The sequence below is a fragment of the Rhinolophus hipposideros genome (assembly GCF_964194185.1).
Source record: "Rhinolophus hipposideros genome assembly, chromosome: 4".
Classification (NCBI taxonomy): Eukaryota; Metazoa; Chordata; class Mammalia; order Chiroptera; family Rhinolophidae; genus Rhinolophus; species Rhinolophus hipposideros.
Window position 1 is genome coordinate 52,491,895 of NC_138050.1, and position 27,474 is coordinate 52,519,368.

General features: G+C 39.1%; 1 protein-coding gene across 3 annotated transcripts in view; it reads right to left on the minus strand.

Annotated features, from left to right (window-relative positions):
* The window catches only part of LOC308496450 (uncharacterized protein), a 206,773-nt gene that overhangs the window by 88,176 nt on the left and 91,123 nt on the right, over nt 1-27,474 (minus strand). The window contains exons 1-2 of one of the 3 annotated variants that reach the window (XM_081045816.1): nt 19,212-19,235; nt 17,627-17,695 (exon numbers count right to left, since the gene is read on the minus strand). The exons of the other annotated variants lie outside the window; for them this stretch is intronic. The gene's annotated coding sequence lies outside the window, so the exon portion shown is untranslated. Of the gene's footprint in view, nt 1-17,626; nt 17,696-19,211; nt 19,236-27,474 lie in introns of those variants that run through there. 3 annotated transcript variants of the gene reach the window in all.

Consider the following 27,474-nt stretch of genomic DNA (forward strand, 5'->3'; position numbering starts at 1 on the left):
TTGTGAATAATACTGCTATGAATATGGGTATACAAATATGTCTTCAAGATTCTACTTTTAATTCTTTTGTGTATATACCCAGAAGTGGAACTGCTGACTAATACGTTAATTCTATTTTTAATTTTTTGTGGAACTACTGTATTGTTTTCCATAGTGACTGCATATATAGGTTCCAATTTCTCTATATCCTCACCAATACTTGTTATTTTCTGTTTTGGTTTTTTTTTTTTGATAGCCATTCCAATTGGTAGGAGGTGGTATCTTACGGTTTTAACTTGCAGTTAAAGTTAACGCTTTTAACTTGCAGTTAAGGGTAAGCATCTTTTCATGTGTTTATTAGCCATTTGTATATCTTCTTTGGAGGAATGTCTATTTAAGTCCTTTGCCTATTTCTTTTGTAGTAGAGTTATAGTTTTGGATATTAACCCCTTATCAGATACATGATTTACAAATATTTTCTCCCATTCCATGGGTTGCCTTTTTACTCTGTTGATACTATCCTTTGATGTACAGAAGTATTAAGTTTTTTAAAAAAAATTTATTGGGGAATATTGGGGAACAGTGTGTTTCTCCAGGGACCATCATCTCCAAGTCGTTGTCCTTCAATCTAGTTGTGGAGGGCGCAGCTCAGCTCCAAGTCCAGTCACCGCTTTCAATCTTTAGTTGCAGGGGGCTCAGCCCACCATCCCATGAAGGAATTGAACCGGCACCCTTGTTGTTGAGAGCTCACTCTCTAACCAATTGAACCATCCGGCCACCCCAGAAGTTTTAAGTTTTGATGTAGTCCAATGTGTCTATTTTTTCTTGTTTCCTGTACTTTGGGTATCATATCCAAGAAGTCACTAATGATTTCCATTAATTTTTAGGTGTAATAATAATATTGCTTATTTTTAAAACGTCTTTTTTTTTTAGAGACACATACTAAAATATTACCAATGAAATGACATTACGAGTACATCCAGTAGAAGCTTGATGATAACCTAGCAGGGTAAGGGGGGGGTCAGGTGTTTGGTTATATGTTAATAATGGGTGAGGGGCTTGGCAGGTGTAATTAGCGTACGTTTAAAATGTTCCACAATAAAAAAGTTGGGAAAAAAAAGATCAGAAGTACATGTTCTTTCTATAGTAGACACTGTTTCTGCACACAGGTTCCCAAAGGTGCCTATAATCATGGAGCCAGCGCTCTCTCCCCAGATAATCTCTCCCCAGAGCAGTGCCAGCCTTCAAGAATGTGAGCAAAGGGACCAGTTGCACCCTTTCCTTATCAGTCCGTATTAATGGTCTGATGAATAAAATATCTTATTTATCAGTTCTTTCAAAGGCCCAATGAAGAAAGCAAATATGGTAACCTTGAGAAATGATGTGCTGGACTATATTCCTTTCTTCTGCCCTGGTACCATTATCCTCATGAAGGAATTTTGAAACCCCATTGTCTGATGTGTTTGCCTCTTGGCTGCACAGTGCACAGAGCAATTGAAGAAGCAATGTTCTGGTGGGAAAACTTGCGTCCACTGGCCATCTCCCCTTCTTTTCTCCCAGTGTAAACTGAGATGTCAGCTCACCCCCCTTGTTTCAGTAGTATTTTATAGCAGAGTGATTCCAAAAGAAAAAGTTAGGATTCATACATTATGCTTTCAAAGGCAGCAATACAAACAGTTACTACCATTTATTGAGCACTTATTATTTACCAGGCCTAGTCCATGGACCACTTCATTCCATTCATTTTCACAAGACCCCTGTGAGGTAGACGTTATCATTATGCTCATTTTACAAAACAGAATACAAAGGCTCAGAGGGATTAAGTAATTTCTGCAAGATTACATAGTTAGTAAGTAGAGCTGAGATTCAAACCTAGGTTGCTTTTCTCCCCCTAACTATAGAAATCTGTAATGAATCACCATCTTGCATTTATTTAGTTTTTAAGAATGATTTGGAGCCTTACATTTTTATATATAAAATGTACACTCTGTAGAGACTTTTGAGGATCTTCTCAGTTTGTCTTGCCTATAGTTTTTCATTTTTCCTCTTATTTCCTCTATATATTGTTAATTTATACCACACACATTATGAAATACATATATTATTATCCAGACCAGTCTTCCTGGGCGTATGACACTAGAAAAGATCACATCATTGAGACCCCTGGGGATTGCAAAAATTAGCACCCATTGGTCTGTTAGATCACACATGTGCATGGCTGATGCGTGAGAGCATGCAAACATCATAGGGTAGTAACGCCTATGGCAGAAGCTGTGTGAATTTTTCTCATCAGTCACCTCTCAGAAAGAAAGGATTCTTTTTAAAATCTGCCACCCAGACCTGCTAACTGAACGTAGCTCAATGTCTATTCTGCATCAAAGAAAATGAAATTAGGCAACAAATGGCTAGGTGGGCGGGGCTTTGTATTGGTGGCTGGTTTTCCTGGCTATATGTATTCTAATTAGATTTAAGACGTTTATAAAGTAACCAGTCTTATGGATAAAATGTGAAACCACCATATATACAATTTACTATGCATCAATGACATATAAAAAACATGGTAAATAACATTATAATTATTGGTTGAGATAAAGCAGAGACAATTCTAAGTGCTCATTTCATTGTGAAAGGTTTAATAGACAATTATATTGCAGTTATGTAGTCTCCCTCGTGGCTTATTAAACTGTAATAAAATGATCAACAACTGGTCCAAACGAGACTTAAAAACACCTCGCAAATACTTTGTAATGTATTTTCTGTGTAAACTAGTTATGAATTATCAATATTCTTAAAATATCAATACACATTAGCAAAGCATTTACTTTCTGTTTTTAGACCTATCCTACTCTGTTCCCAAAAAAGCTTATTAAAGACATTTTTAATCAGATGCACAACCTTTAAAACAAATGAGCTGAGAGTTGCTGTCTTTGGCATCAATCTGAAAGTCTCATAATACAGTATATTTTCAGCCTTGTTTTGCTTTTGCCTGAATTGAAGCCAAAAAGCTTTCAAAAACCTGTGTTCACCAAAAACAGAGTATACTGCCAAAGCATAAATTGAATTCTAAAGATTAACTGCAGTGCTAGCCATTGTTAGCTTTTATTGTCTTTGTTTGCTTAAAAAATGGATTTATGGTCTGAAATGTGGGTTGCTTGCATACTAACATTTTACAAATTTTACCGGCTTTACCAAAATGATACTTCTTACTTTCTAAGTTTTTTTTTAATTAACTATTTAGTTTTCTAAATAGGATGCCAGTCATATTCCTATCTAAAAAAGTGAATATTGGCTTTTATTAAAATGACCAATAATTCCAGTTATACTGAGATTTATGTACTCTTCCCAACCCCACCCCCAGTAGGGCCAAGGCCATAGAAGTAGGAGGTGCATGTTCAGCCCTTTCCTAGAAAAGCAGAGCAAGCCTGTTCCCTCCCCTAACCAGCAGCCCACCAGTGTCGGTTTAGAGGTTCAATTTCCATTCATTCTTCACTTGCAGTTTGGTAGATAGTCTCTCAAATTGCAGATGCTACTTAGCCCTTTATAGGTTAATATACCAGTTATTTCTAGGCATTAAGCTTTCAAAAAGCTCTCAAAGTGCATTTTGGCCACTTTGATGAAGACCCCCCGCTACAACTAGGGCCCGTGTTTGATTTATTTTTATGTGTTCCTGGAGTTCCCATAGATTTCTAGTAAAACAATTGCTTTTTTTTTTTTTTTAACTTTTACTCATTATCTAATTTAGCAATTTTCAAAATGTGGTACACAGGAACCTGCGGAACCCCAAAACTTTTATAAGGAATCCGAAGATCCAAACTATTTTTGTGATAATGCCAAGATGTTATTTGCCCTTTACACTGTTTTGACATTTGGACATTTGTTGATGGTGCAGAATCAATGGTGAGTAAACCACTGAGGCCTGAGCCCAAATCAAGGCGATGGCAGCCAGCTGTGCTAGTAGTCATGGCATGTTTCACTGCCATGTGTTCACAGGCAAAAAATAGTAATCATTATACTCGTCACTGCTATGTGTTCCTGGGAAATGATAGTAGCAGTAATGCCAGTTATACTTAAGAATTGTTGTGACAATGCTGTGAAAAGGATTGATTTTATTAATTTTTGACTCTTCAGCCTTTGTCTTTTTAGTGTTTTGTGTGATGAAATGGGAAGTATGTACACTGAAGTGCAATGGTTATCTCAGTAAGAACATGGTGAGATTGTTTGAGTTGCAAGTTAAATTAGCCACTTTTGTCTTGATAGAATACCATCTTTACTTGAAAGAACACCTGCCAGACAAACTATGGATATTGAGGCTTGACTATTTGGTGAAAGTGAAAGAAATGGCCTGTCAACTCAAGAAAATAATTGGAAATATTTGTTGCCAATGGTAACGTCTGATTTTTGAAATGAAAATTCAAAGTTTTGAAAACCTACATCTGCCACCACTGAGCTCAATAGGATCCCAATTCTTAAAGGCTTTCCTGATGAAATTGGTGGTGATATTAATGTATGTAATTTTTAGATATAGTACAATAAAAGTGCCAGTTGCATGATTCAATGAACCAATATTTTCCAAATGACCAATGCACGATGTCACAAAATCATGAATGGGCAAAAGATTCATTCGAAGTACAACATAAACCAATAGACTTAATTGTAAAATGCTACAAAATGTTCATTGACATGTTTTCAGATTCCACAGAGCAATTAACTGATAGGATACTAACACTTGTTACGTTTTAGTGCAGTAACAGAAAAAAATATCCACAATTACTTAAAAGGGCTGTTAAAACACTCCTCTCATTTCTGACGACATATCTGTGTAAGGCCCTATTTTATTTTTCAAAACAACATAGCAATAGATTGAGAACTGAAGCAGATATGAGAATCCAACTGTCCTCTATTATGTTAGATTTAAAATAATGCTAGTCTTCTCACTAAAGTGCTTATTTTTCTTGAAAACACAGTTATTTTTCATAAAATACATTAAAAAGTAATGTTTATTTACTTATTTATCATTGTTATTTTATATATTATTGTCATTTAAAAATAATAAATATTCTAAAATTAGCCAGTGTTAATTTTTTCATATGGTAACTATTTATAGGTATAACTCATATAGACAAAAGCTATTTAAGTCTTCTATATTTTCTAAGCATATGTTGTGGCCTAAAGACAAAAACATTTATGAACTGCTGCTCAGAAAGTATTGAGCAATGGCCATGCACACCTAATGTGGTTGCAAGTGCATTTTACTTTCTTAATCTTGAGGCTGGTGAAAAAAAAATTAAGGGAATTGGGAACCAACTTCAACTTCCTTATTTCCAGCTCCAAAAAGAATGCTTAAGGTACACTTTATTTTGCTGTGTCATAATATGATCATTGGAGTGATGGCAGCTTAATTTTAATCTTAGATTGGCCACCAAGAATATTGGCTAAAGTGTCGTCATTGGATAAAATGAAAATTAGCTTTAATGCAAGATTACAATAATATTTCATTAAAATTAGTTGGAAGAGTGGGAACTGTTGACATTAAAAAGTCAAGGTCAGAAGTCAATTGTTGGCAATGTGGAGAATAGTACCCCTGTGGGATTCCTGTCTCCTTGAGCTGTAAGCAACTGAAAAAGAAATGACCCTATGGGAAGGGAATTTCTTTACTACTCTTTCTAGAACTGGCCTATGTCCCCTGGACCATTTCTTAATGCCAGCTAAGCAGGTTATCCATGAGTTTGAGTTATCCATACACTTGTCTTGACTTCATTTATAGAAAATGCTAAGAGATAAGGAGATCCAAGATGTAGTAGATAAATGCTGTGCTTGCCATATCCCATGAACACATCAAAATCACAACTAAATTATAGAACAATCAACCTGGAGAACCATCTGAAGTCTAGCTGAACAGAAGTTTTATAACCAAGGATATAAAGAAGAAGCCATGTCAAGAATAGTAGGAGGGGCGGAGACGTGACATGGGCTGGTCCCACACCCACATGTGACAGTTGAAAATTGGGAGAGATATCTTGGCCATAGAAGTTCCCCAATGAAGGTGCAAGGGGCCTCAGCCCTTTCTCCCCGCCCCCACAAGGCTACCCAGCCTGGAGTACTGGTGCTGGGAAGGGGAGCCCCACAACTTCTAGCTGTGAAAAACAGTGAGGATTTGGATTATCCAAGTGGGATGGAAGGCTGTGGGAAACCCAGACATCCTCTTAAAGAGCACATGCAGGCATTCACCCTGGGCTCCGGCAGAGGCATGGTGACTCTGGGGATGTCAGAGACATATGAGGAGAGACTGAGTTGTATAACTTCTGTTCGAGAACTGCAGGGACAGTCCCCATTTTCTCTGAGTGGGGTACTCCACCCATGCAGCTGGTGGCGGGCACCATCTTTCCTGTGCTGAACCCACCCAAAGGCCAAATTTGAACCTGATTGACCTGGTAAGCTCTGTTGCTCCACCCTGCTGACTCACTGAGACCTGGCCTCACCCTCCTGCATACCACAGGAGGCTTTATCAGTAACTGAACCTATGGGAGTCGGCAGGCAGCAGCAGGCTTCAGACTGTCCTGGCTTTTTGTGGAGATACCTCAGACCCGATACTGGTGGCAGCCATCCTGGGGTTTGCAGTGTGGCCCCTCCCACACACCTCCAGGTACAGCACAGGCACTGACCAAACATGGATTGTTTTGTAGCTCCTACCAGGCAGTTATAGTCAGTGACTGACCTGGGACTGCACCAGTGCCCCTTCCAAGAGGCTCCAGATCAGTATACTTAGAGGTTGGCTTCAGACCACAATAGAGCACTGCCCAAATTGCCCCATAAATGGCACACACAAAGGGCAGTCTTAATAGGCACTAGAGACCACTGGGGTGAATTCTGATCTGTGGGGTAAGCCCCCTGCATGGCAGCCCATAATCTGTGGATGTAACAAACCCCATAGCCAGTAAGTCTGAGGATTAATATCACTCACTGACATCCCAACAGCAATCAAGGAGGGCACACATATCCCACACAAGTGACATTCCTAGAGCACCCAGGTCAGGTGACCAGGGACACTGTGCCACAGGGCCCCACAGGACACCTATTACATAAGGCCACTCAGTCAGTAAGACTGGGAGACATAGCAGCCCTGCCTAACACATAGAAACAAACACAGAGAGGCAGCCCAAATGAGAAGACAAAGAAATATGTCCCAAATGAAAGAATAGGAGAAAACTCCCAAAACAGAACTAAACAAAATGGAGGCAAATAACCTACTACATAGGTTCAAAACAATGGTTATAAGGATGCTCAAGGAATTTAGTGAGAACTTCAACAAAGAGATAACAGCATAAAAATAGACATAAAAACCATAAAAAAGAACCTGAAGTGAAGAATACAATAACTGAAATGAAGAATGCACTAGGAGGAATCACCAACAGAATAAATGAAGCAGAGGATCAAATCAGCAATTTGGAAGACAAGGAAGCAGAAAACACCCAATGGAAAGAGTAAAAAGCAAAAAAGAATCCAAAAACATGAGGAGAGTTTAAGAGACCACATTAAGCATAACAACATTTGCATCATAGGGGTACCAGAAAGAGAAGAGAGAAAGCAAGGGATTGAGCACCTATTTGAAGAAATAATAACATAAAACTTTCATAACCTAGTGAAGGAAAGACACATACAAGCCCAGGAAGTGCAGAGTCCCCAAAGAGATGAACTCAAACAGGCCCACATCAAGACACATTATAACTAAAATGGCAAAGTTTAAAGACAAGAGAAAATCCTAAAAGTAGCAAGAGAAAACCAGTTAGTTACCTACAAGGGAGGTAACTACCATAAGACTGTCAGCTAATCTCTCAACAGAAACTTTGCAGGCCAGAGGGGATTGACACGGAAATATTCAAAGCGATGAAAAGCAAGGATCTACAACCAAAGGTACCCTACCCAGAAAGGCTATCATTTAAAATCAAATGAGAGATAAAGAGCTTCCCAGACAAGAAAAAGGCAAGAGTGTTCATCACCACCAAACCACTATTATAAGGAATGGTAGAGGAACTTCTTTAAGATGGAAAAATGAAGATAAAAAACATGAATAATAAAATAGCAATAACTACATATCTATCAACAATTGCTTTCAATGTAAATGGATTAAATGCCCCAATCAAAAACATAGGGTGGCTCTCGAGGAGAAAAATGGCGGCGTGAGGTGAGCCTCTGTAACGCTCCCCTGGAATTTACAATGAATCGGACAACAATAACTCCACAAAGGACTCCTTGCACAGCAGACAGGCAAGACGAAGAGGCCGACTACTGAATTCACCTCCAGGTGGGTGAATCGCGCGAGCGGGGGAGGAGGGAGAGGAGAAGTGCGGAGACAGAGCCGCGCGGGCGCAGGACACAGACCTAGCTCAGTGCTCGGAGCCCGCTGCTCCCGGAACTACCGCCACTGCGGGAGAGGGAAGGACTCGGACTGCTAGGGCTCCGCTTACGGCCCGCAGGGCTGAGGGGGCAGCATACAAAACCGCTGAACCCAACGCTCGCTCACGGCAGACCTCGGAGCAAAGACTGAGGGAAGAGGGCTGAAATCGGTGGTTTAAGCCCTCACTGCCGAGCGGAGAACGGAAGCCCTAGGCACTGAGACTAGCCGCCCCCTCCCTACCCTCCCAGAGCTCGCCCCGCCCCCACCTGCCCGGTGCTAGAAGCGATAAAGTAGCAGTGTCGGATCAAAGGACAGAATATTTGCTGCTCTGAGAACTGTGGACCACAGACACAGATTCGCAGCTCAACTAGTTCCCGCAAAGGGGAGGGAGCTGTGGAAGCAGGACTGGCTGTGGTGGTGGTCGCCGCCATTGCTCTGGGCCACCTCTCACAACTCACCCCGCCCCTGGCCCCACCTATCTGGGCGGATCCCTGCAGGAGTAAACAGAACTGCTGAAACAAACGGGCTCTGAATCTGGTGCAGAAAGAGCTTTGGAACTCCAAAAGCTCTTCGCATACCTATCAACCTGTTGCAGAAGACACTCCTGTAGATGTCTAGGAAGAGAAATAGTAAATCAGTGATTGCCATGAATAACCAAGGCAACAAGATAGCTCAGAAAGAAAGTGAAAAGTCTCCAGAAAAGGAACTTAGAGATATGGACCTTTGTGATTTAAATGACAGAGAATTCAAGATCGCAATTCTGAAAAAACTGAACGAGATGCAAGAAAACACAGAAAGGCAGTTTAATGAACTCAGAAACACAATCAAAGAACACCATGAGCATTTTACAAAAGAGATTGAAATCTTGAAAAAGAACCAAATAGAATTTCTGGAGATTAAGAACTCAATAGAAGAAATTAACAATAAAATATCCAGCTTAGGTAGTAGAGTTGACCAGATGGAGGAAAGAATCAGTGACATCGAAGATAGGAACCTGGAACTTACACAGAGGGAAGAAGAAAGAGACTTGAGACTTAAAAGAAATGAAACAACTCTACAAGAACTTTCTGACTCCATCAGAAAGAGCAATATAAGAATAATGGGCATACCAGAAGGAGAAGAAAGAGGGAAGGGAACAGAGAATATATTCAAACAAATCGTCGATGAGAACTTCCCAAGCTTGTGGAAAGAACTGGATCCTCGAATCCAAGAAGCAAATAGAACACCTAATTACCTCAATCCCAACAGGCCTTCACCAAGGCACATTGTATTGAAGCTGTCTAAAATCAATGACAAAGAAAGAATCCTCAAGGCAGCCAGGGAAAAGAAGACGGTAACTTACAAAGGAAAGCCCATTAGATTATCATCAGATTTTTCAGCAGAAACTCTACAAGCTAGGAGGGAATGGAACCAAATATTCAAACTATTGAAAGAGAGAAATCATGAGCCAAGAATAATATATCCAGCAAAGATCTCCTTTAGATATGAAGGAGGAATAAAGACCTTTCCAGACATCCAGAAGCTGAGGGAATTTTCTAATACACGACCTGCACTACAAGAAATACTAAAGGAGGCTATTAGACCACCATCAACAGGGACAACTTGTGGCAACCGAAACATAAAAAGGGGGAGCGTAAAGGCCTGAACTGGAATATGGGAATAGAGAAAGTAAGCGTACTGAAGAAACTGGAATACTCTAAATATCAAACTTTCTTTTACATAAACTCAAGGGTAACCACTCAAAAAACATCCAAATCTGAAATATATACTGTAATAAAAGAAGAAACAGAGGGAAACATCATAGAATACCACCACACAGAAATAACAGACAACAACAAAAAGGCAAAGAAACAATGGAGACACAGCCTTATCAGAAAACTAAAGACAGAATGACAGGAAATCCTCACATATCAATAATCACCCTAAATGTAAATGGACTGAACTCACCAATAAAGAGACACAGAGTAGCAGATTGGATCAAAAAACTAAACCCAACTATATGCTGCCTACAAGAGACACATCTCAGCTACAAGGACAAGCATAGACTCAAAGTGAAAGGGTGGAAATTGACACTCCAAGCAAATGGTACCCAGAAAAAATCAGGTGTAGCCATAATGATTTCCGATGAAACAGACTTCAGGGTGAAAAAGATAACAAGAGACAAAGATGGACATTTCATAATGGTAAAGGGGACTATACAACAAGAAGACATAACAGTCATCAATATTTATGCCCCCAATCAGGGAGCACCGAAATATACCAAGCAACTACTAACAGAACTAAAGGGAGAAATTGACCAAAACACAATTATACTAGGGGACTTAAATACATCATTGACAGCTATGGATAGATCATCCAAACAGAAGATAAATAACGAAATCGCAGCCCTAAATGACACATTAGATGAATTGGACATAATTGACATATATAGAGCACTTCATCCTAAAACATCAGACTATACATTCTTTTCTAGTGTACATGGAACATTCTCAAGGATAGACCATATATTGGGACACAAAATCAGCCTCAGCAAATTTAAGAAGATTGAAATCATACCAAGCATATTCTCTGATCACAAAGCTTTGATATTGGATATCAACTGCAAAAAGAAAGCAGGAAAAAACACAAATACATGGAGATTAAACAACATACTTTTAAAGAACGACTGGGTCAAAGAAGAAATTAGAGGAGAGCTCAAAAGATACATAGAAACAAATGACAATGAAAATACATCCTACCAAAATTTTTGGGATGCCGCGAAAGCAGTTTTAAGAGGGAAATTTATATCATTACAGGCCTATCTCAAGAAACAAGAAAAATCCCAAATAAATAACCTCATGTTACACCTTAAAAAACTAGAAAAAGAAGAACAAGCGAAACCCAAGGTCAGCAGAAGAAAGGAAATAACAAAAATCAGAGCAGAACTAAATGAAATAGAGAACAAAAAGACAATAGAAAAAATTAATGTGACAAAAAGCTGGTTCTTTGAAAAGATTAACAAAATCGACAAACCCTTGGCTAGACTCACTAAGATAAAAAGAGAGAAGACACTAATTAACAAAATCAGAAATGAAAAAGGGGAAGTTATCACGGACACCACAGAAATACAAAGGATTATCCAAGAATACTATGAAGGACTATATGCCACCAAATTTAATAACTTAGAAGAAATGGACAAGTTCTTAGAAACATATAGCCTTCCAAGGCTGAATCATGAAGAACTGGAAAATCTTAACAGACCGATCACCAGTAACGAAATTGAATCAGTCATCAAAAACCTTCCCAAAATCAAAAGTCCTGGACCAGATGGCTTCACCAGTGAATTCTACCAAACCTTCAAAGAGGATCTAATACCAATCCTGCTCAAACTCTTCCAAAAAATTGAAGAAGAGTCAGTACTCCCTAACTCATTTTATGAGGCCAACATTACCCTGATACCAAAACCTGGTAAGGACAACACAAAAAAAGAAAACTACAGACCTATATCTCTGATGAATACAGATGCTAAAATCCTAAACAAAATTCTAGCAAATCGAATACAACAATGCATTAAAAAGATTATTCATCACGACCAAGTGGGGTTCATCCCCGGGGCACAAGGATGGTTCAACATTCGCAAATCCATCAATGTGATACATCACATAAACAAAATAAAGGACAAAAATCATATGATTCTATCAATTGACGCAGAAAAAGCATTTGATAAGATACAACATCCATTTATGATTAAAACACTTACTAAAATTGGTATAGAAGGAAAATACCTCAACATAATAAAGGCCATATACGACAAGCCCTCAGCTAATCTCATAATTAATGGTGAAAAGCTGAAGCCCTTTGCTCTACGTTCAGGAACACGACAAGGTTGTCCCCTATCACCTCTGCTTTTCAACATAGTGTTGGAAGTCCTCGCCACAGCTATCAGGCAAGAGAAAGAAATAAAAGGCATCCAAATTGGGAATGAAGAAGTTAAATTGTCACTCTTTGCAGATGACATGATGCTATATATAGAAAACCCTAAAGACTCCACCAAAAAGCTATTAGAAACAATCAATGAATACAGTAAAGTTGCTGGCTACAAAATCAACGTACAAAAGTCCATTGCTTTCCTATATACCAACAATGAAATCTCAGAAAAAGAGATAGAAAAAACAATTCCTTTTGCAATTGCAGCAAAAAGAGTAAAATACCTAGGAATAAACTTAACCAAGGATGTGAATGATTTATATGCTGAAAACTATAAGACATTTTTGAAAGAAATTGAAGAAGACACAAAGAAATGGAAAGACATTCCGTGCTCATGGATTGGAAGAATCAACATAGTTAAAATGGCCATATTACCCAAAGCCATATACAGATTTAATGCAATCCCCATTAAAATCCCAATGGCATTTTTTAAAGAAATAGAACAAAAAATCATCAGATTTGTTTGGAACCACAAAAGACCCCGAATAGCCAAAGCAATATTAAAAAAAAAGAACAATACTGGAGATATCACACTCCCTGATTTTTCCTTGTACTACAGGGCTACAATAATCAAAACAGCTTGGTATTGGCGGAAAAACAGACACATAGACCAATGGAATAGAATTGAGAACCCAGAAATAAAACCACATAAATATGGACAGATAATTTTTGACAAAGAAGCTAAAAACATACAATGGAGGAAAGACAGCCTCTTCAATAAATGGTGCTGGCAGAACTGGATAGCTACGTGCAAAAGAATGAAACTGGACTGCTATCTGTCACCATGTACCAAAATTAATTCAAAATGGATCAAAGACTTAAGCATAAGACCTGACACAATAAACTGCATTGAAGAAAACATAGGTACTAAACTTATGGACCTTGGGTTCAAAGAGCATTTTATGAATTTGACTCCAAAGGCAATGGAAGTAAAAACTAAAATAAACAAATGGGATTATATGAAACTGAAAAGCTTCTGCACAGCAAAAGAAACTATTGACAAAATAATGAGGCAACCAACTGAATGGGAGAAGATTTTCGCAAACAGTTCCTCTGATAAGGGGCTAATATCCAAAATATATAAGGAACTCATAAAACTCAACAACAAAAAAACAAACAACCCAATTGAAAAATGGACAGAGGACCTGAAGAGACATTTCTCCAAAGAGGATATACAAATGGCAAATAGACATATGAAAAAATGCTCAACATCGCTAATCATCAGAGAAATGCAAATGAAAACCACAATGAGATATCACCTCACCCCAGTCAGAATGGCTTTCATCAACAAAACAAATAGTAACAAGTGTTGGAGAGGCTGTGGAGAAAAAGGAACTCTCATACACTGTTGGTGGGAATGCAGACTGGTGCAGCCGCTATGGAAGGCAGTGTGGAGGTTCCTCAAGAAATTACGAATAGAATTACCATATGACCCAGCAATCGCTCTCCTGGGTATCTATCCCAAAAATATAAAAGCATTTCTCTATAGAGACACGTGTACTCCAATGTTCATTGCAGCTTTGTTTACGGTGGCCAAGACATGGAAACAACCAAAATGTCCTTCGATAGATGAATGGATAAAGAAGTTGTGGTATATATACACAATGGAATACTATTCGGCGTTAAGGAAAGATGATATAGGAACATTTGTGACAACATGGATGGATCTCGAGAGAATAATGCTAAGTGAAACAAGTCAGACAGAAAAAGCAGAGAACCCTATGATTTCACTGATATGTGGTATATAGACCAAAAAGAACAAGACAAACAAATGAGAAACAAAAACTCATAGACACAGACAATAATTTAGTGGTTACCAGAGGGTAAGGGGGTGGGGGGGTGGGTGATGAGGGTAAAGGGGATCAAATATATGGTGATGGAAGGAGAACTGACTCTGGGTTGTGAACACACAATGGGATTTATAGACGATGTAATACAGAATTGTACACCTGAAATCTATGTAAATTTACTAACAATTGTCACCCCAATAAAATTAATTAAAAAAAAAAAAAACATAGGGTGGCTGAATGGATAAGAAAATAAAACCCTTACATATCCTGCCTACAAAAGACTCACTCTAGATTGAAAATAAAGAGATGGAAAAAGTTATTAAATGAAAAAAACAAAAAAATAAAATAGGTGGGTTAGCAATACTTACACCAGACAAAATAGACTTACAGACAAAAGCTATAACAAGTGACAAAGAAGGACCCAGTAATCCCACTTCCTGGTGTTTATCTGAAGAAACTCAGAATGCCACTTCGAGGGACATGTACATCCATATGTTCATTGCAGCTTTGTTTTCAATAGCCAAGATGTGGAGGCAGCTTGGGTGTCTGTCGATAGAGGAATGGATAAAGAAGGGGTACATATGTATAGTGGAATATTACTTGGCCAGGGAAGGAAAAGGCTCTTGTCATCTGCAGTGGCATGGAAAGTATTGTGCTGAGTGGAGTGTCAGGCAGTGAAAGACAGATGCAATGTGATCTCTCTTATATGTTTTGTTAAAGAACAAAATAAACAAACAAAACAGAAACATAAATAAAGAGACCATTTTGAGGTTTGTCAGATGGGAGGGGAGTTGGGGTGGTGGGTAAAAAGGGGGAAGGGATTAGAAGTACAAATTGGTTGTTACAAAGTAGTCATGGAGATGTAGGGTACAGCATAAGGATTATAGTCAGTAATACTGTAACAACTACATACGGTGTCAGATGGGTACTAGATTTATCAGGGTGATAGATGGGAGTTTGGGGAGTGAAAAAGGTGAAGGGATTAAGAAGTACAAATTGGTATTTACAAAATAATCATGGGGATATAAAGTAAAGCATAGGGAATAGAGTCAATAATATGGTAATAACTATGTATAGTGCCAGATGGGTAGACTAGTCAGAAGGATAACTTCTTCTTTTTTAATTTAAATTTATTGGGGTGACAATTGTTAGTGAAATTACATAATTTCAGGTGTACAATTCTGTATTACATCATCTATAAATCCCACTGTGTGTTCACCACCCAGAGTCAGTTCTCCTTCCATCACCATATATTTGATCCCCCTTACCCTCATCTCCCTCCCCGCAACCCCCTTACCCTCTGGTAACCACTAAACTATTGTCTGTGTCTATGAGTTTTTGTTTCTCATTTGTTTTTCTTGTTCTTTTGTTGTTTTTGGTTTATATACCACATATCAGTGAAATCATAGGGTTCTCTGCTTTTTCTGTCTGACTTATTTTGCTTAGCATTATACTCTCAAGATCCATCCATGTTGTCACAAATGTTCCTATATCATCTTTTCTTACTGCCGAATAGTATTCCATTGTGTATATATACCACAACTTCTTTATCCATTCATCTATATGTCATTCAGGGGGATAACTTCTTAAATTATATAAATGTCTAACCATATGCTGTATACCTGAAATTATTATAAAATAATATTGAAAGTCAACTGTAACTGAAAAATTAAAAAGTGGGGGGAAAGGTGAAGTGCAATAAGTGGTCCAAATTTCCAGGTATAAAACAAGTAAGTCATATATAAAACATGCTATGGTGTCAGATGGTTGCTGGACTTATCATGGTGATCACTTCTTTAGGTTGAATAACTGTTGTGTACACCTGAAACTAATATGATATTGCATGCTAACTATATTTTTAATAAAAATCTTTTTTAAAAAAGAAAAAGCTAAGAGTGCCTGTATGAACAGTGGCTCACTGAAACAAAGAGATCCTTGAAACTCTCAAATCTTAACAAAAGAAATCAACAATCTACAGCAACCAAAAAATTATTTGTTGCATTTGAAGTCGCAACTCCTTGAATTAAAATTATTCCATTGTGCCTGTAAGCATACACATATGTAGACATGCATATCCATAAACAGACGCACCTGAAACCGCACAGGAAATTTAAGAGTATTACAGAAGTGTAAGATTCTGTAAGGTTTTAGTTTTGTGTAGTAAATTGTGAAATCAATACTTATTAGCAAGACAGGGAAAAAGACTATCAAAAAAGGTGAAAAAAAAAATCTCGTGAGGGCATAAATGCCTTCATTCAATTTGAATTCTGTTCACTCTATGGGTCCCGAGTTCTGCACGTTTTCAGCGAGTGTTGCTGATAGAATGCTCTTAAAAACTGAAAATGTTTTAGTGCTCCTGCCGAGTTCATAATTTTCAAATGTTAAAATCTTGCTAATTTTAACTCAAAAATTCTTTACGCTTCATAGGATTCCTCTTTCACTAAGTTCTTCCCACGTGTTCCAAGTTAATTCTCTGATGTTTTATGGTGGTTAAAAATGATTCGATAATTTTATTCAGAGACATCTAAGGCAAACAGAGGGTAAAATTTATCAGAAAGCATATTGTTAATGGACTTCTAACTCTGGGATATTAAAAAATCTAAGCATTTTTAGCTTTAAGTAGCAGTGACCTTGATTAAGGGCAAACATTGAGAAAATTGTCCTGTTTTTCCAAATGCGGGCACAACAGGCCACCCTGAACCCTGCAATGGGGGGGATGGGAGCGTCCTCAAATGGGCCTCCCTGTGCCCACAAAGAAAGACATGTTTGAATTGGTTTGTAAAGTTGCATCATTGATAATAAAGAACTGCTAACTATTACAATCCTTTTCTTCATTTGTAAAATCATAGACACTGGTGAAGAAAGGTGTGAAAATGTTGTCACATGCTAACGACAAAAAATGCAAATGTGTGGAATTAACTCACACGTTTCATTAGGTTAGTTAGGTGCTGGTGGGTTGGGGTAGATATCTTTAGCTTTCATTCCCCATAGAAAAGCCCTATGCTCTTCCACTGCAGGCACACGTGTGCACGTGTGTGTGTGTGTGTGTGTGTGTGTGTGTAATTAGGAATACTTTTTCATTTAGATGAATGTCACTCTTGAAAAAGTATCTGAGAGTGGATGCATATAGCCAACGTACCTCATAGAGTAAGAATTGGAGAAAGTTTAATTTTAATTTATTCACTTATGTCTGTATATTTTGGCCCCAGCTAATCTCAAAATCCAAATTACTTCGGGTTCATATTTCACAAAACAGCAGTCTGTTTTAAAAAAGAAAACTGAACAAATGCATGATGGAGGATAATATCTAAAAATTAAATCAATCCTTAAGTCTCTTGTCACATATTTCCAAAGGCCATGGCAGATGCATTGGCTATGGAATTAGAAAGACATGAATTTGAAATCTGGAATTGTTAGCTGTATGTAACCTTGGGCAAATTACTTAAGGTCTCTGACTTAGTTTAGGCATCTGTAAATTGGGATTAACAACACCTACCTTTAAAAAGGGGTTGGGACTTGGACCCCTTTCCCTTGAAGCATGTGATCACAGGGAAGAGAGTGGAGACTTGAAGAAAATCAACATTTAATTAAAAGAGGGGGGAAAATAAGCATGTGTGAATGGCTATTGGGTAGACAACTAATAGTGTCCACTTATAAAGAGAGAAAACATGGGCAGAACCCATGACAGCTTTCCCACTTTTCCAAATTTGAGAGGCAATCAAAAGACCCTGAGGAAATTTGGCCTGCGGAATACTGGACATGTATTTAGTCATCTTTTGTGCATTATTAGACCTTTGAACACCAGTATGTCCCAATCCCCTAAAAAAGCTTTAGTCTCTTTCCTTACTCTCTGCTTCTTATTTCCAAGGGCTTCCACCAGTGCTTTGGACATCAGTTATTAGTAAAGAAAGTGAGTTTAGTAAGAAAAAATAGGGTTCCACATTTACCAATTCTTTAGCATGAATTATAATAAGATGTCAAAAGTGGGTTCAACACTCTTTTCTTTCTTATATTTCTCTACAGATCCTTGCAGTGCTGATATTGCCAACTTAAACACATTTATCTGGCATCAATTGCCCTGAGTGAACAGCGAATCTGTTAGCGCATAAGTAGAGATGAAAAGAGGGCTCAGAAGAGGAGTGAGAGGTGACTCTAATGTAGTTTCTCCATCTACAGATGTAAGTGGAAAGAAGAGAGGAGGGCTGCGCTCTCTGAATGCTCACTTAGCTCCTCAATACTGGATACAAGAGGATAAACAGAAAGCTAGAGTCGGACAGTGAAGGAAGATGAGAAGGTGTTATCTATTCCAAGAAGAAACAGAAATTGGAACATTAACTTTAATCTCGTGTAAATGGCATAAGGACATGACTGATTATAAATGAAGGCCATACCATATTAAATATTCATACATTATATGTGTACAATGAATTGGTAGATGATTTTCAAATGAAAGATGACTCATAAAATAAAAAGCGAAGCTCTCAATAAAGACAACTTGAAATACTGTCTTTTCTGAAAGTTTAACTTCTAGAAAAGCTAAAAAAATCTGATTTTGATCATCTGATTTTGCTCAGATATAGCTTATGATAAATGAGCAAATCGTACAGGGTTTAACGAACAAGCAATTTGTATTTCATGATAAATTGTTGTGGAAAACCAAGATAGAATGATATGTGCAATATCAAATTTATTACTTGGGTCACAGAAGAGAAAACATTAATGGTATATTAATTATTTGAAGATTTTCTGTACAAGTTTATGTCACCAGGACAAATTGACCCTGTAGTGGATAGAAAGGCATCATGTTTAAATGTTTATACATACCAAAAAATAGAATCTATATTCTATGTACAGAATAAAGGAAATTCTTATCTTTAACCAGGTTTAGGTGAATATATCATAAATGTAAAGAAATACATTAATAGGAAAAATAAAGAACAAAAATATTTGTGCATTAAATGTACATAAATATATCATGGTCATGTTTTTTTTTTTTTTTTTAAGCTACATACTATATACAGTTCAGTGGGAGAAAACTAAATGACATTGCTGCAGCCAGTTCCTGTGAAAATAGTACTTACAAGTGTTACCGGCAGTCAGTATACATTAATCCCCTCTCCCATCAGTTAATTACATCACCCTGTAAGATAGACGTATAATGTAATTAGAGATTTGAACAGTTCACAGCCAGGTCACTTAAAGTAACATTGTTAATGGTCTCTGGAAGTTCTCCCTTTAATATTGCCAGTGTTATAACTTCTAATTACCTTAATAATTAGGGCTCTGTCACTCAGGATTGAGGTAACAGCTCCTAACACTAATGGGTATTAGAGGTCTGGTATGAGGCATGTTTTGATGTTCTCATCTAGTTGCTTAGGGTCTGGAGGACGTATGTGCCCTTGGAAACCTGGCGGTTGCTACGAGGTGGCCTGGGCATCCTTACCAACTGCTTTAATGCCGTCCCTGCCACTGCTGTTTGCATTCAAGAAAGAATGTATAAACTGTATTCACTAAAGACTACTCATGAAATGCAAATGTGGCACCTATGGATGAAATTATCTGAATTTCCATTGCTCCTGTTGCTAGAACTGCAAAATAACAATATAAACTTGGATGTCAAACCAACTGGGATTGAAATTAAAAGGCACCAAAATTTCTTTCATGTGTGGTTGGGATCTGCTGTGAATTGATGAAGGTGAGACATGTGAGAGTAAACGGGGAAAATGAAAAGGATCTTGCTGTCCTGTGGAGAGTTCTCTGGGAACATGCAAATGGTGCGGGGACTGTGCCTGCTAATTTTATATGTCTATTCAAAGAAGAGAAAAAAGGTGAGAAAGAACATTTTGGGGATAAAAATTGTATTTATAACACTGACTCAGAAAGTATGGTTCTCATAGCAGTACTCTAAGAAGACAGGCCATTGGCGCTCATGTCTGACGCATATAAAGGGGTCAATGCCCTCTCCAATGTCTTCTCAGCCATTAGTCCTTGACCCCTCACTGAAAAGTGGGCTTCCCTTCCCCAGAGCCATTTCTTTCCCTCTGGTTAAGGCACTTAAACTCTGTAGTCTTGTATCGTTGTCATTTGTAGATGTACGTCTTCTCTTGTCACTGTAAGTCCTTTGAAAATAAGTTGCGGACCTTAGCCATCTGTGTTTACCTGTTGCCTTTCACAGAAATAGACACCATTCATAACACTTGGAGCAGGTAGGATGACATCTTGGTCATGAGAGTATAGGGATGGTTGAATCATGTCACGAAGAGGGGACATTCATGAAGAAATAGCCTGTATATCACTGGGAATGTAGTTCCTGAATTTGGGATGTAGGCAGTGTTATGGGCTGAATTGTGTCCTCTAAAATTCCTATGTCCAAGTCCTGACTCCCAATGCTTCAGAATGTGACCTTATTTGAGAGTAGGGTCATTGCAGATGTAATTAGTTAAGATGAGATCATTAGGGTGTGTCCTAATCCAATAGGACTACAAAAGGGGGAAATTAGGACACAGAAACAGACATGCACAGAGGAAAGACAACGTGAAGATCCCAGGCGAAGATGGCCATCTACAAGCCAAAGAGAGAGGCCTGGGCCAGATGCTCCCTCACAACCTCAGAAGGAACCAACCCTGCCGACATGTTGATCTCAGACTTCCAGCCTCTGGAGCTGTGAGACAATCAGTTTCTGCTGTTTAAGCCACCTTGTCTGTGGTACTTTGCTATGACAACTCCAGGAAAGTATTATGGGTGGAAAGCAAACCCAACACCAAGTGTTAGGGAGACCCTCCTCCCCACATTTACAGGCAGGAGAAAGGAGAGTCAGTGATGGAGAATGATTTAGAAGAGGAAGGTTCTCAAGGTGCCAGGAAAGCCCAGGGGAGGGAAAGCTGACAGAGGGGGAAGCGTCAGAGGCATTGGTTATTTAGGAGGCTGAGGAGCACACGTTCTGAGGCAGTGGCCCAGGTTATGCAGGAGTGTGAAATAAATTTGGGCATTATTCCATCAGCAATCTGGAGCCCTTGACATTTGGTGAATAAGGAGCCGACAAAATGAAAGCAGAAATTTAGGAAGATAAATTTGCCAGGGATGTGCAGGATAGAGCTGGCGGCAGGCTAGAAGGTGATGCACGAGGCAGAGACATTGTAGGTTTACAATCTGAATGGTGGGGGAATGGGGCTTAATTAGTTAAGATGAGATCATTAGGGTGGGCCCTAATCCAATATGACTGTATCCAATGATGGTGAGTATCCCTTGTGTAAGAATATTATGACACAGGCAGTGAGATCAGTCATGCCCTCCCTGATTGCGGGATTGTCTTCAATGTGTACATGGATCTCAGAGCATCCATCTGGACGGAAATGATGAAGAGAGGAGAACTGTAGTATGGACCGCCAATTTCAAACGTAAAGTGACTTCCTGGACAGTATACCTTATTTCCTCGTAGACAGATACAAAAGAAGGAATACATTTTCTAGGGGCAAAAAATCCTGCTGGATCCTGAATTTCTCATAACAAAAGACTAGAGAATCCACTAATAATGAAAGATGGCCTATCATGGGAAGATGGGACCAGAATGCTGGACAGTGGTGAGCACTGTCCACCCCTCAGTAATAGGGTGCCTGGCCTCCCCCTGCCCAATATTGCCCTGACATCCACACAACTTGCCCCCCTCCCAGTTTGATAAGGGTGGCTGCATAAGAGTTAGGAGCTGATTGGGTTTTACCCTCATTCTCATTACCACAAATTTTACTGAGGTTTGAATAACTGATAAGGTTAGATATTTGCATTTTAAAGTGTGCTTTTTAACCAAAAAGTCCCTGAAATTGATGGGATATGTTGAAGAGGGGTTCACTTTAAGTGTTCCTCAATTACTCCTGGGCAACCTCAGTAGCTCCAGAAGAAAAGGGGTAAGATGCTGAAGCCACATCCAAAGGAGAATTCACACCTGGAGTAAGACAAATTTCACCACCATTTTCCATGTCTTAGTTGATTTAAGGTGAAATAGGAAATGTAACCAGTGTCTACCATATTCCCTGTGTCACTTGAAAGATTCCTGGATTTCACAGCTTCAGTTAAACAGATCCACTGTATTGCTTTATTTAGTGAATTTAAAGTTCACTAAACATCTTGTTTTTGAAGTGGTATCTGAACTTATTATGGCAACATTATTATGAATTTATTCTGAACTTATTATGGCAAAGGGCACAAGATTTATTGACCATTCATCTGTTTCTATTGGCTTTTTCATGCTCTTCCCATAGTGGTATCATGAATGCCTGTTAATTCATAGGTCAAAGCCTGAATTCAGATCACATTTGTAATGACCCAGATGGAAATTATCAAATGGTTGTTGGGAAGAATCCAGGTTAAGAGCATCTTGAGCTCAAGGGTACAGGAGACCTTCACTGGGGTCCCACGCCTGCGTGACTGTTGATCTCACACAAACAAAAACAATCATCTTTGCAGACTTGGGGAATCTCACATGGCTGGAGTGTGGGAAAGAAAGACACATGGATAGTGATTTCTCCACTCTTTGGGTGTTGGTGCATAGCCATGTAGAACTCATGTGCCCCTACCTTACATACTTGGTTTTTTAAAAATATGTATATGTCCCAACACCCCACTCAATTTTATTATTATTTTTGGGGGGCAGCAACTGTTTTCATGCTGTTTTAGTTTTCTTGCACCCTCCGTCTATCTCCTAGGTGCACAGTAGACGTTTGTGGATTGATCCTTTTTACTGAAAGACAATGCTGGAAGGATGGGTGTGCGGACATCCCAGACATAGTGGTTCCACCTGTGCCCACGTGACCCTCAGACACTCAATGTCTAAAGACACATTTGGACAGTTGGTCTTTTTGGTGATTCTGCCACTTTGACTCACAGCTGACCCCAAACTTCTCCTGTAAAGAACCCCATCCCCCTGATCCCAGTCACTGCTGTCCTGGCTGGAGTACTGTCTGCTTTTGTCTCCCAAAATTCTCCAGTTTTGCCACATTAAAAACATTGCAGAGCAAGATTCCAACCACACGGAAGTATCTGGGGTTCGTCACTACTCGCCTTCACTCTTTGTATGTTTCGGTGACGGTGCCTGATGTGGATGCGACTTCAATGTAGGTGTCACTTTCCAGGTATTGCTCCTGGGTGGCGATGTCCCCCCTTGCCAGTTATGAATCACTCAGGGGGTTTTATAGGTGATAAAGATAAAAAATGCTTCAGGAGCTAGCTGTGATGCTCTCTGCTCTACAGATGACTGCTCTGCGAGCCTAGAATTACCTGGCAATTGACACAAGAATAGGTTATTTGAGGACCCATTAACTCAAACGCAACCAACTGTTTCATCCAGAGTTCATCCATGTGGGGCAGCCAACTTTATTTTCAGTACCTGCCAGAGTCCAGGTTTGTTAATGATTTCACATGCTCTTGTAGGTTCGGTGAATTCAGGGCACTGGATAAAGGTGCTATGTAATTTTCTTGCGGTTTGGATGTGAAGGAAAGGAAATATCTGCTGTACTGATAGATGCTAGGTAAGTCTGAGTTGTCAAGCTTGCTTGCTTAGGAGACAATTCAATGCTCATTAAATGCTGTGATCTGAGCTTCCCTTTTATGTGAAAGATTTACATTGAGAACACCTAGAACAGGTGTATAAGCTGTCATTATTTTTTGAACATTCGAATGGAGAACAGCCACAAAACCTGAGTCATGTTCTTTGAAACTTGTTTGGATGACAATTAGGAGTTGTTTGAGAACTCTGACAATAAGTGTCAGTGACCATCCGCATGCCAACGTCTTTCTGTGACCAACAACTTTTGTTCCCAGATGACTGTTCCCAGCCTTGTGACTCCTTTGGTGATCAAAAGATGGTCATGAGGATGAACACAAGGAACCCTGGGGTGCAGACAGGGACACAATGCTTTCTCTCTAGGTGCCGAGGGCCAGCTGGCCCACAGAGCCCTGTTGTGCGGACAGGGTCTGGGCAGCTGAGGGTTGCCAGCAAGAGTACTGGTCAGGAGGTTGAGCTGAATTGCCACCCTAGATAACAATAACTCCACCTACAATCCATACTTGGAAAAATGATTGATTCTTTCAAACATTTTTCCTTATTTCAATCCCTGGAAACTTTCTTTTAAGAGAAAAAGAGAATGACTCTCCTCTGACTGTCAGTATGCTTCACTGTTATCTGGAGCGGGAACTAGTTGATCATCGATACAGGTGCTTCACGAACAACAGCCTTGGCTAACGCAGATGGAGTGACTTCCTCTGCACCAGGCCCTGTGCCAACTTCATTATGCATCTCATTGGTCCCTCACAACAACATTGAGACACAGGTACTGGTTTCATCTCCATTTTACGGATGAGAAAAACGAGATGTAGAGAGGTTAAATAACGTCTCTGAGGCCATAGGACCAGGAAACTGCAGACGTGGAGTTCCAGGCTACCAGGTGGAAGACAAACATTTCAATCCCTCATGTGGCACAAACTATTTGCATTGGTAGATGTATCTTTCCTCTTCAATTACATTGTAAATCCTATATATGTAGCCTTCACATACATATTATAGAGCTAGGTGATTTAATTAATGAATGAATTGGTTGAAGCACAAAATACCCAATTTGATCTGCCCTGGATTATTTTCTTCTCTATGTAAATAAGGATATGATTAAAGATTATACGTCTAGTTTCATCACATATGTGAGCATAAGGAGAAATGTGAGAGCCTATGCGAGCACATAGCATACTATACTATACACAGACCATTACGAGGTGACCCATCATCCCTTTTGATCCAAGATGAAGAATACAATACCCTCTTTATTGAAGTCTAGGTTTATAGAAAGTGATTAAAATCCAACAATCTAAGAATAAATAAATTGAAGCCCACTGTGGCACTGGGCATTTTCTTCTTTAGTACAGGATCACCCAAATGTGAGCTTAGGTTCTAGAAGATAATTATACACTTCCATCACAATGGTTTAAAGGTAATTACTCTGTTCTGAAGGATATTTGGCTTTACCAGACCTGAAAAGAGAAACAGCCAAGAGTCTAGTCTCTTCCACTGAGAATGCTTTGCTTCCAGCCTTCTTGCCTTGGGACATAATTCTGGAAAACACCTGGTCATCATGAATGTGAAGAAAGATAATCCTAGAAGGATTAATACTTTCTCTTATTATTTTTAGCTTCCTTGGATGGTACTCTCACATAGCCTACAGAGGACATCATAGCAAGCCATAACCCAGAGGTGGAGGAGATATTATCCTAAACTAGTGCTCAGTGAAGAATAGACTGGTGGAAGGTCTTTGAGGCAGCACATATTTTTAATAGGAAAAATATCAGGCTCAGATGAATGAACATGTACTATTCCATGGGGCTTTTGGATTAAATGCAGACTTTAGTAATTACTCTAATTACTTCTGTTGTGATTCTACCTTTGAATCTACTTCAAACAAACATGCAGCAATTATTACACTTTCATTTAATCCACTAGTTCTAGGATAACTGACTCTCACTATTTCCTCCTAATATGCTGTTACCTATAAAACAAAGCCAGAGATAAAAATTGTTTTTATTTAGTGGTAAACATGTATTTGGCACTTAATGATACAATTTCCTTTTACACAAAATTTTAGTGCACTGACTATTCTGAAAGCCATCATAATGCTGTCTCTCTTGGAGTTAATAATATAACTCATTGATCCTGTAGATAACAGACATGAGAAGTTTCCCATAACGCAGCAGTCTCCACCCATCAGTTTATTAAAGCTGATACACCCTTGTGGTCTGGCATACTTGTAAAGCTTTCTTCTGGAAAACAGCTTATTATGGTTATAATTTTTCACCAAGGTTAAAGAATGAGGAATATATGTATGTATGTGTGAGTGTAAATTAAGAGGTATGCAGAGACCCCGAACTCCCTTCAACCCCCAAATTTCTCTTACATTTACCCTGCTGCAGTGTCTAAAACGGATGCCACTGTGTCTAAAATGGTCTCTTATCTTACTAGCAGTGTGACCATGGGCATGTTACTCCTCTAAGCCGAGTTTCCTCATCATAACTGAGAATAGGTTGGTGCAAAGGTGATTGAGATTTAAAAGGTTAAAAACAATTGCAAAAACCACGATTACTTTTGCACCAACCTAATAGTAGTACTTACTTCAATGAGTTGTGGTGGGGATTAAAGAAGAGAATACGGTATTTCTCAAAATTGCTAAATTGTAACAAAAAACAAAGATGCTTTTGAAAAACACATATTTCCAGCCCTTCCCCAATGGATGTTAATTTAGAAGGTCTTAGATAGTCTAGGAAAGGGAGAATCTGTATGTTTATAAGCACTGCTGAACAATTGTATGATGGAGAATATAATAGAGAAGTAAAGTTTTCAGCACAGTGAATTCTCAGAAGATGGAGCCAAGAGTATATTAAACTGAGTATACATTTGACCCTGTCTTTGCCAGGCACACAGTGGGAGCTGGGAACTGAACTGTTCATCTCTGTGTAGGAAGCATGCCCCTGGGAAGATAGACCTTGGCTAGGCTAGGTTCTGATGAAAATTCAGAAAATGGGGCTCCCAGTGAAGAAAGGTGACTCAGATGGGGGTTTGCAAGATGTCAGAGTGTCAGGTATCCCTAACCTAGAGCTGCTGCCAGGGAATGAACAGGCTCTTCAGTGAGAGGCAGGAAATGGCGTGGGCAATTTCACTTACTGCTCCCAAATCCTACCACCTGGAGCTACATGTTGATAGTCACCTGACCTTTACACCTACTGCCCTGGTTCTCACTCTGGCTGGCCATTAGCCTTCACTGAATGCTGGGACCTTTACCCTGGAGTGTCTGGCTTAGTGGGTCTGGGTCAAGGACCACATCTGACATTGCTTGAAAGCTGCCCTGGAAGTACACAGCGTAGAGAATCCCAGCCCTAGTGTCTATACTGAATGGAAACTTCAAAGTCTCTGACCTTATTCTCAAGTTCTACCCATTCTCTGGGTGATCTGGACTCTATATGGCTACTAATGTCCAGTCTGTACCTCTGTCCACTTGTCCATTTCTATGGGTACCACCCACAAAGCGGACTCCCTTAGTCAGAAATACAGCAAAGTTGACTACTTATTTCAGGGGAAAACTGAAAAGCCACCAAGTATTTTCATGATAAAACAGAGGGCTGGAACATTAGTCAGTGTCGTCCAGTTTATAGGACAAGCCTCATGCTCAGTCAGCTTTAGTTGGGGCTGTTCAGGAGGCATCAAAGAATTGTCATGCGTGGTGATTTCTCCTGTTACGTTTCTTTGTGAAATTCATCATTTCTGTACAAAACGTTTTCATAGGTTGAATTGCGTCCCTTCAAAATTCGTATGTT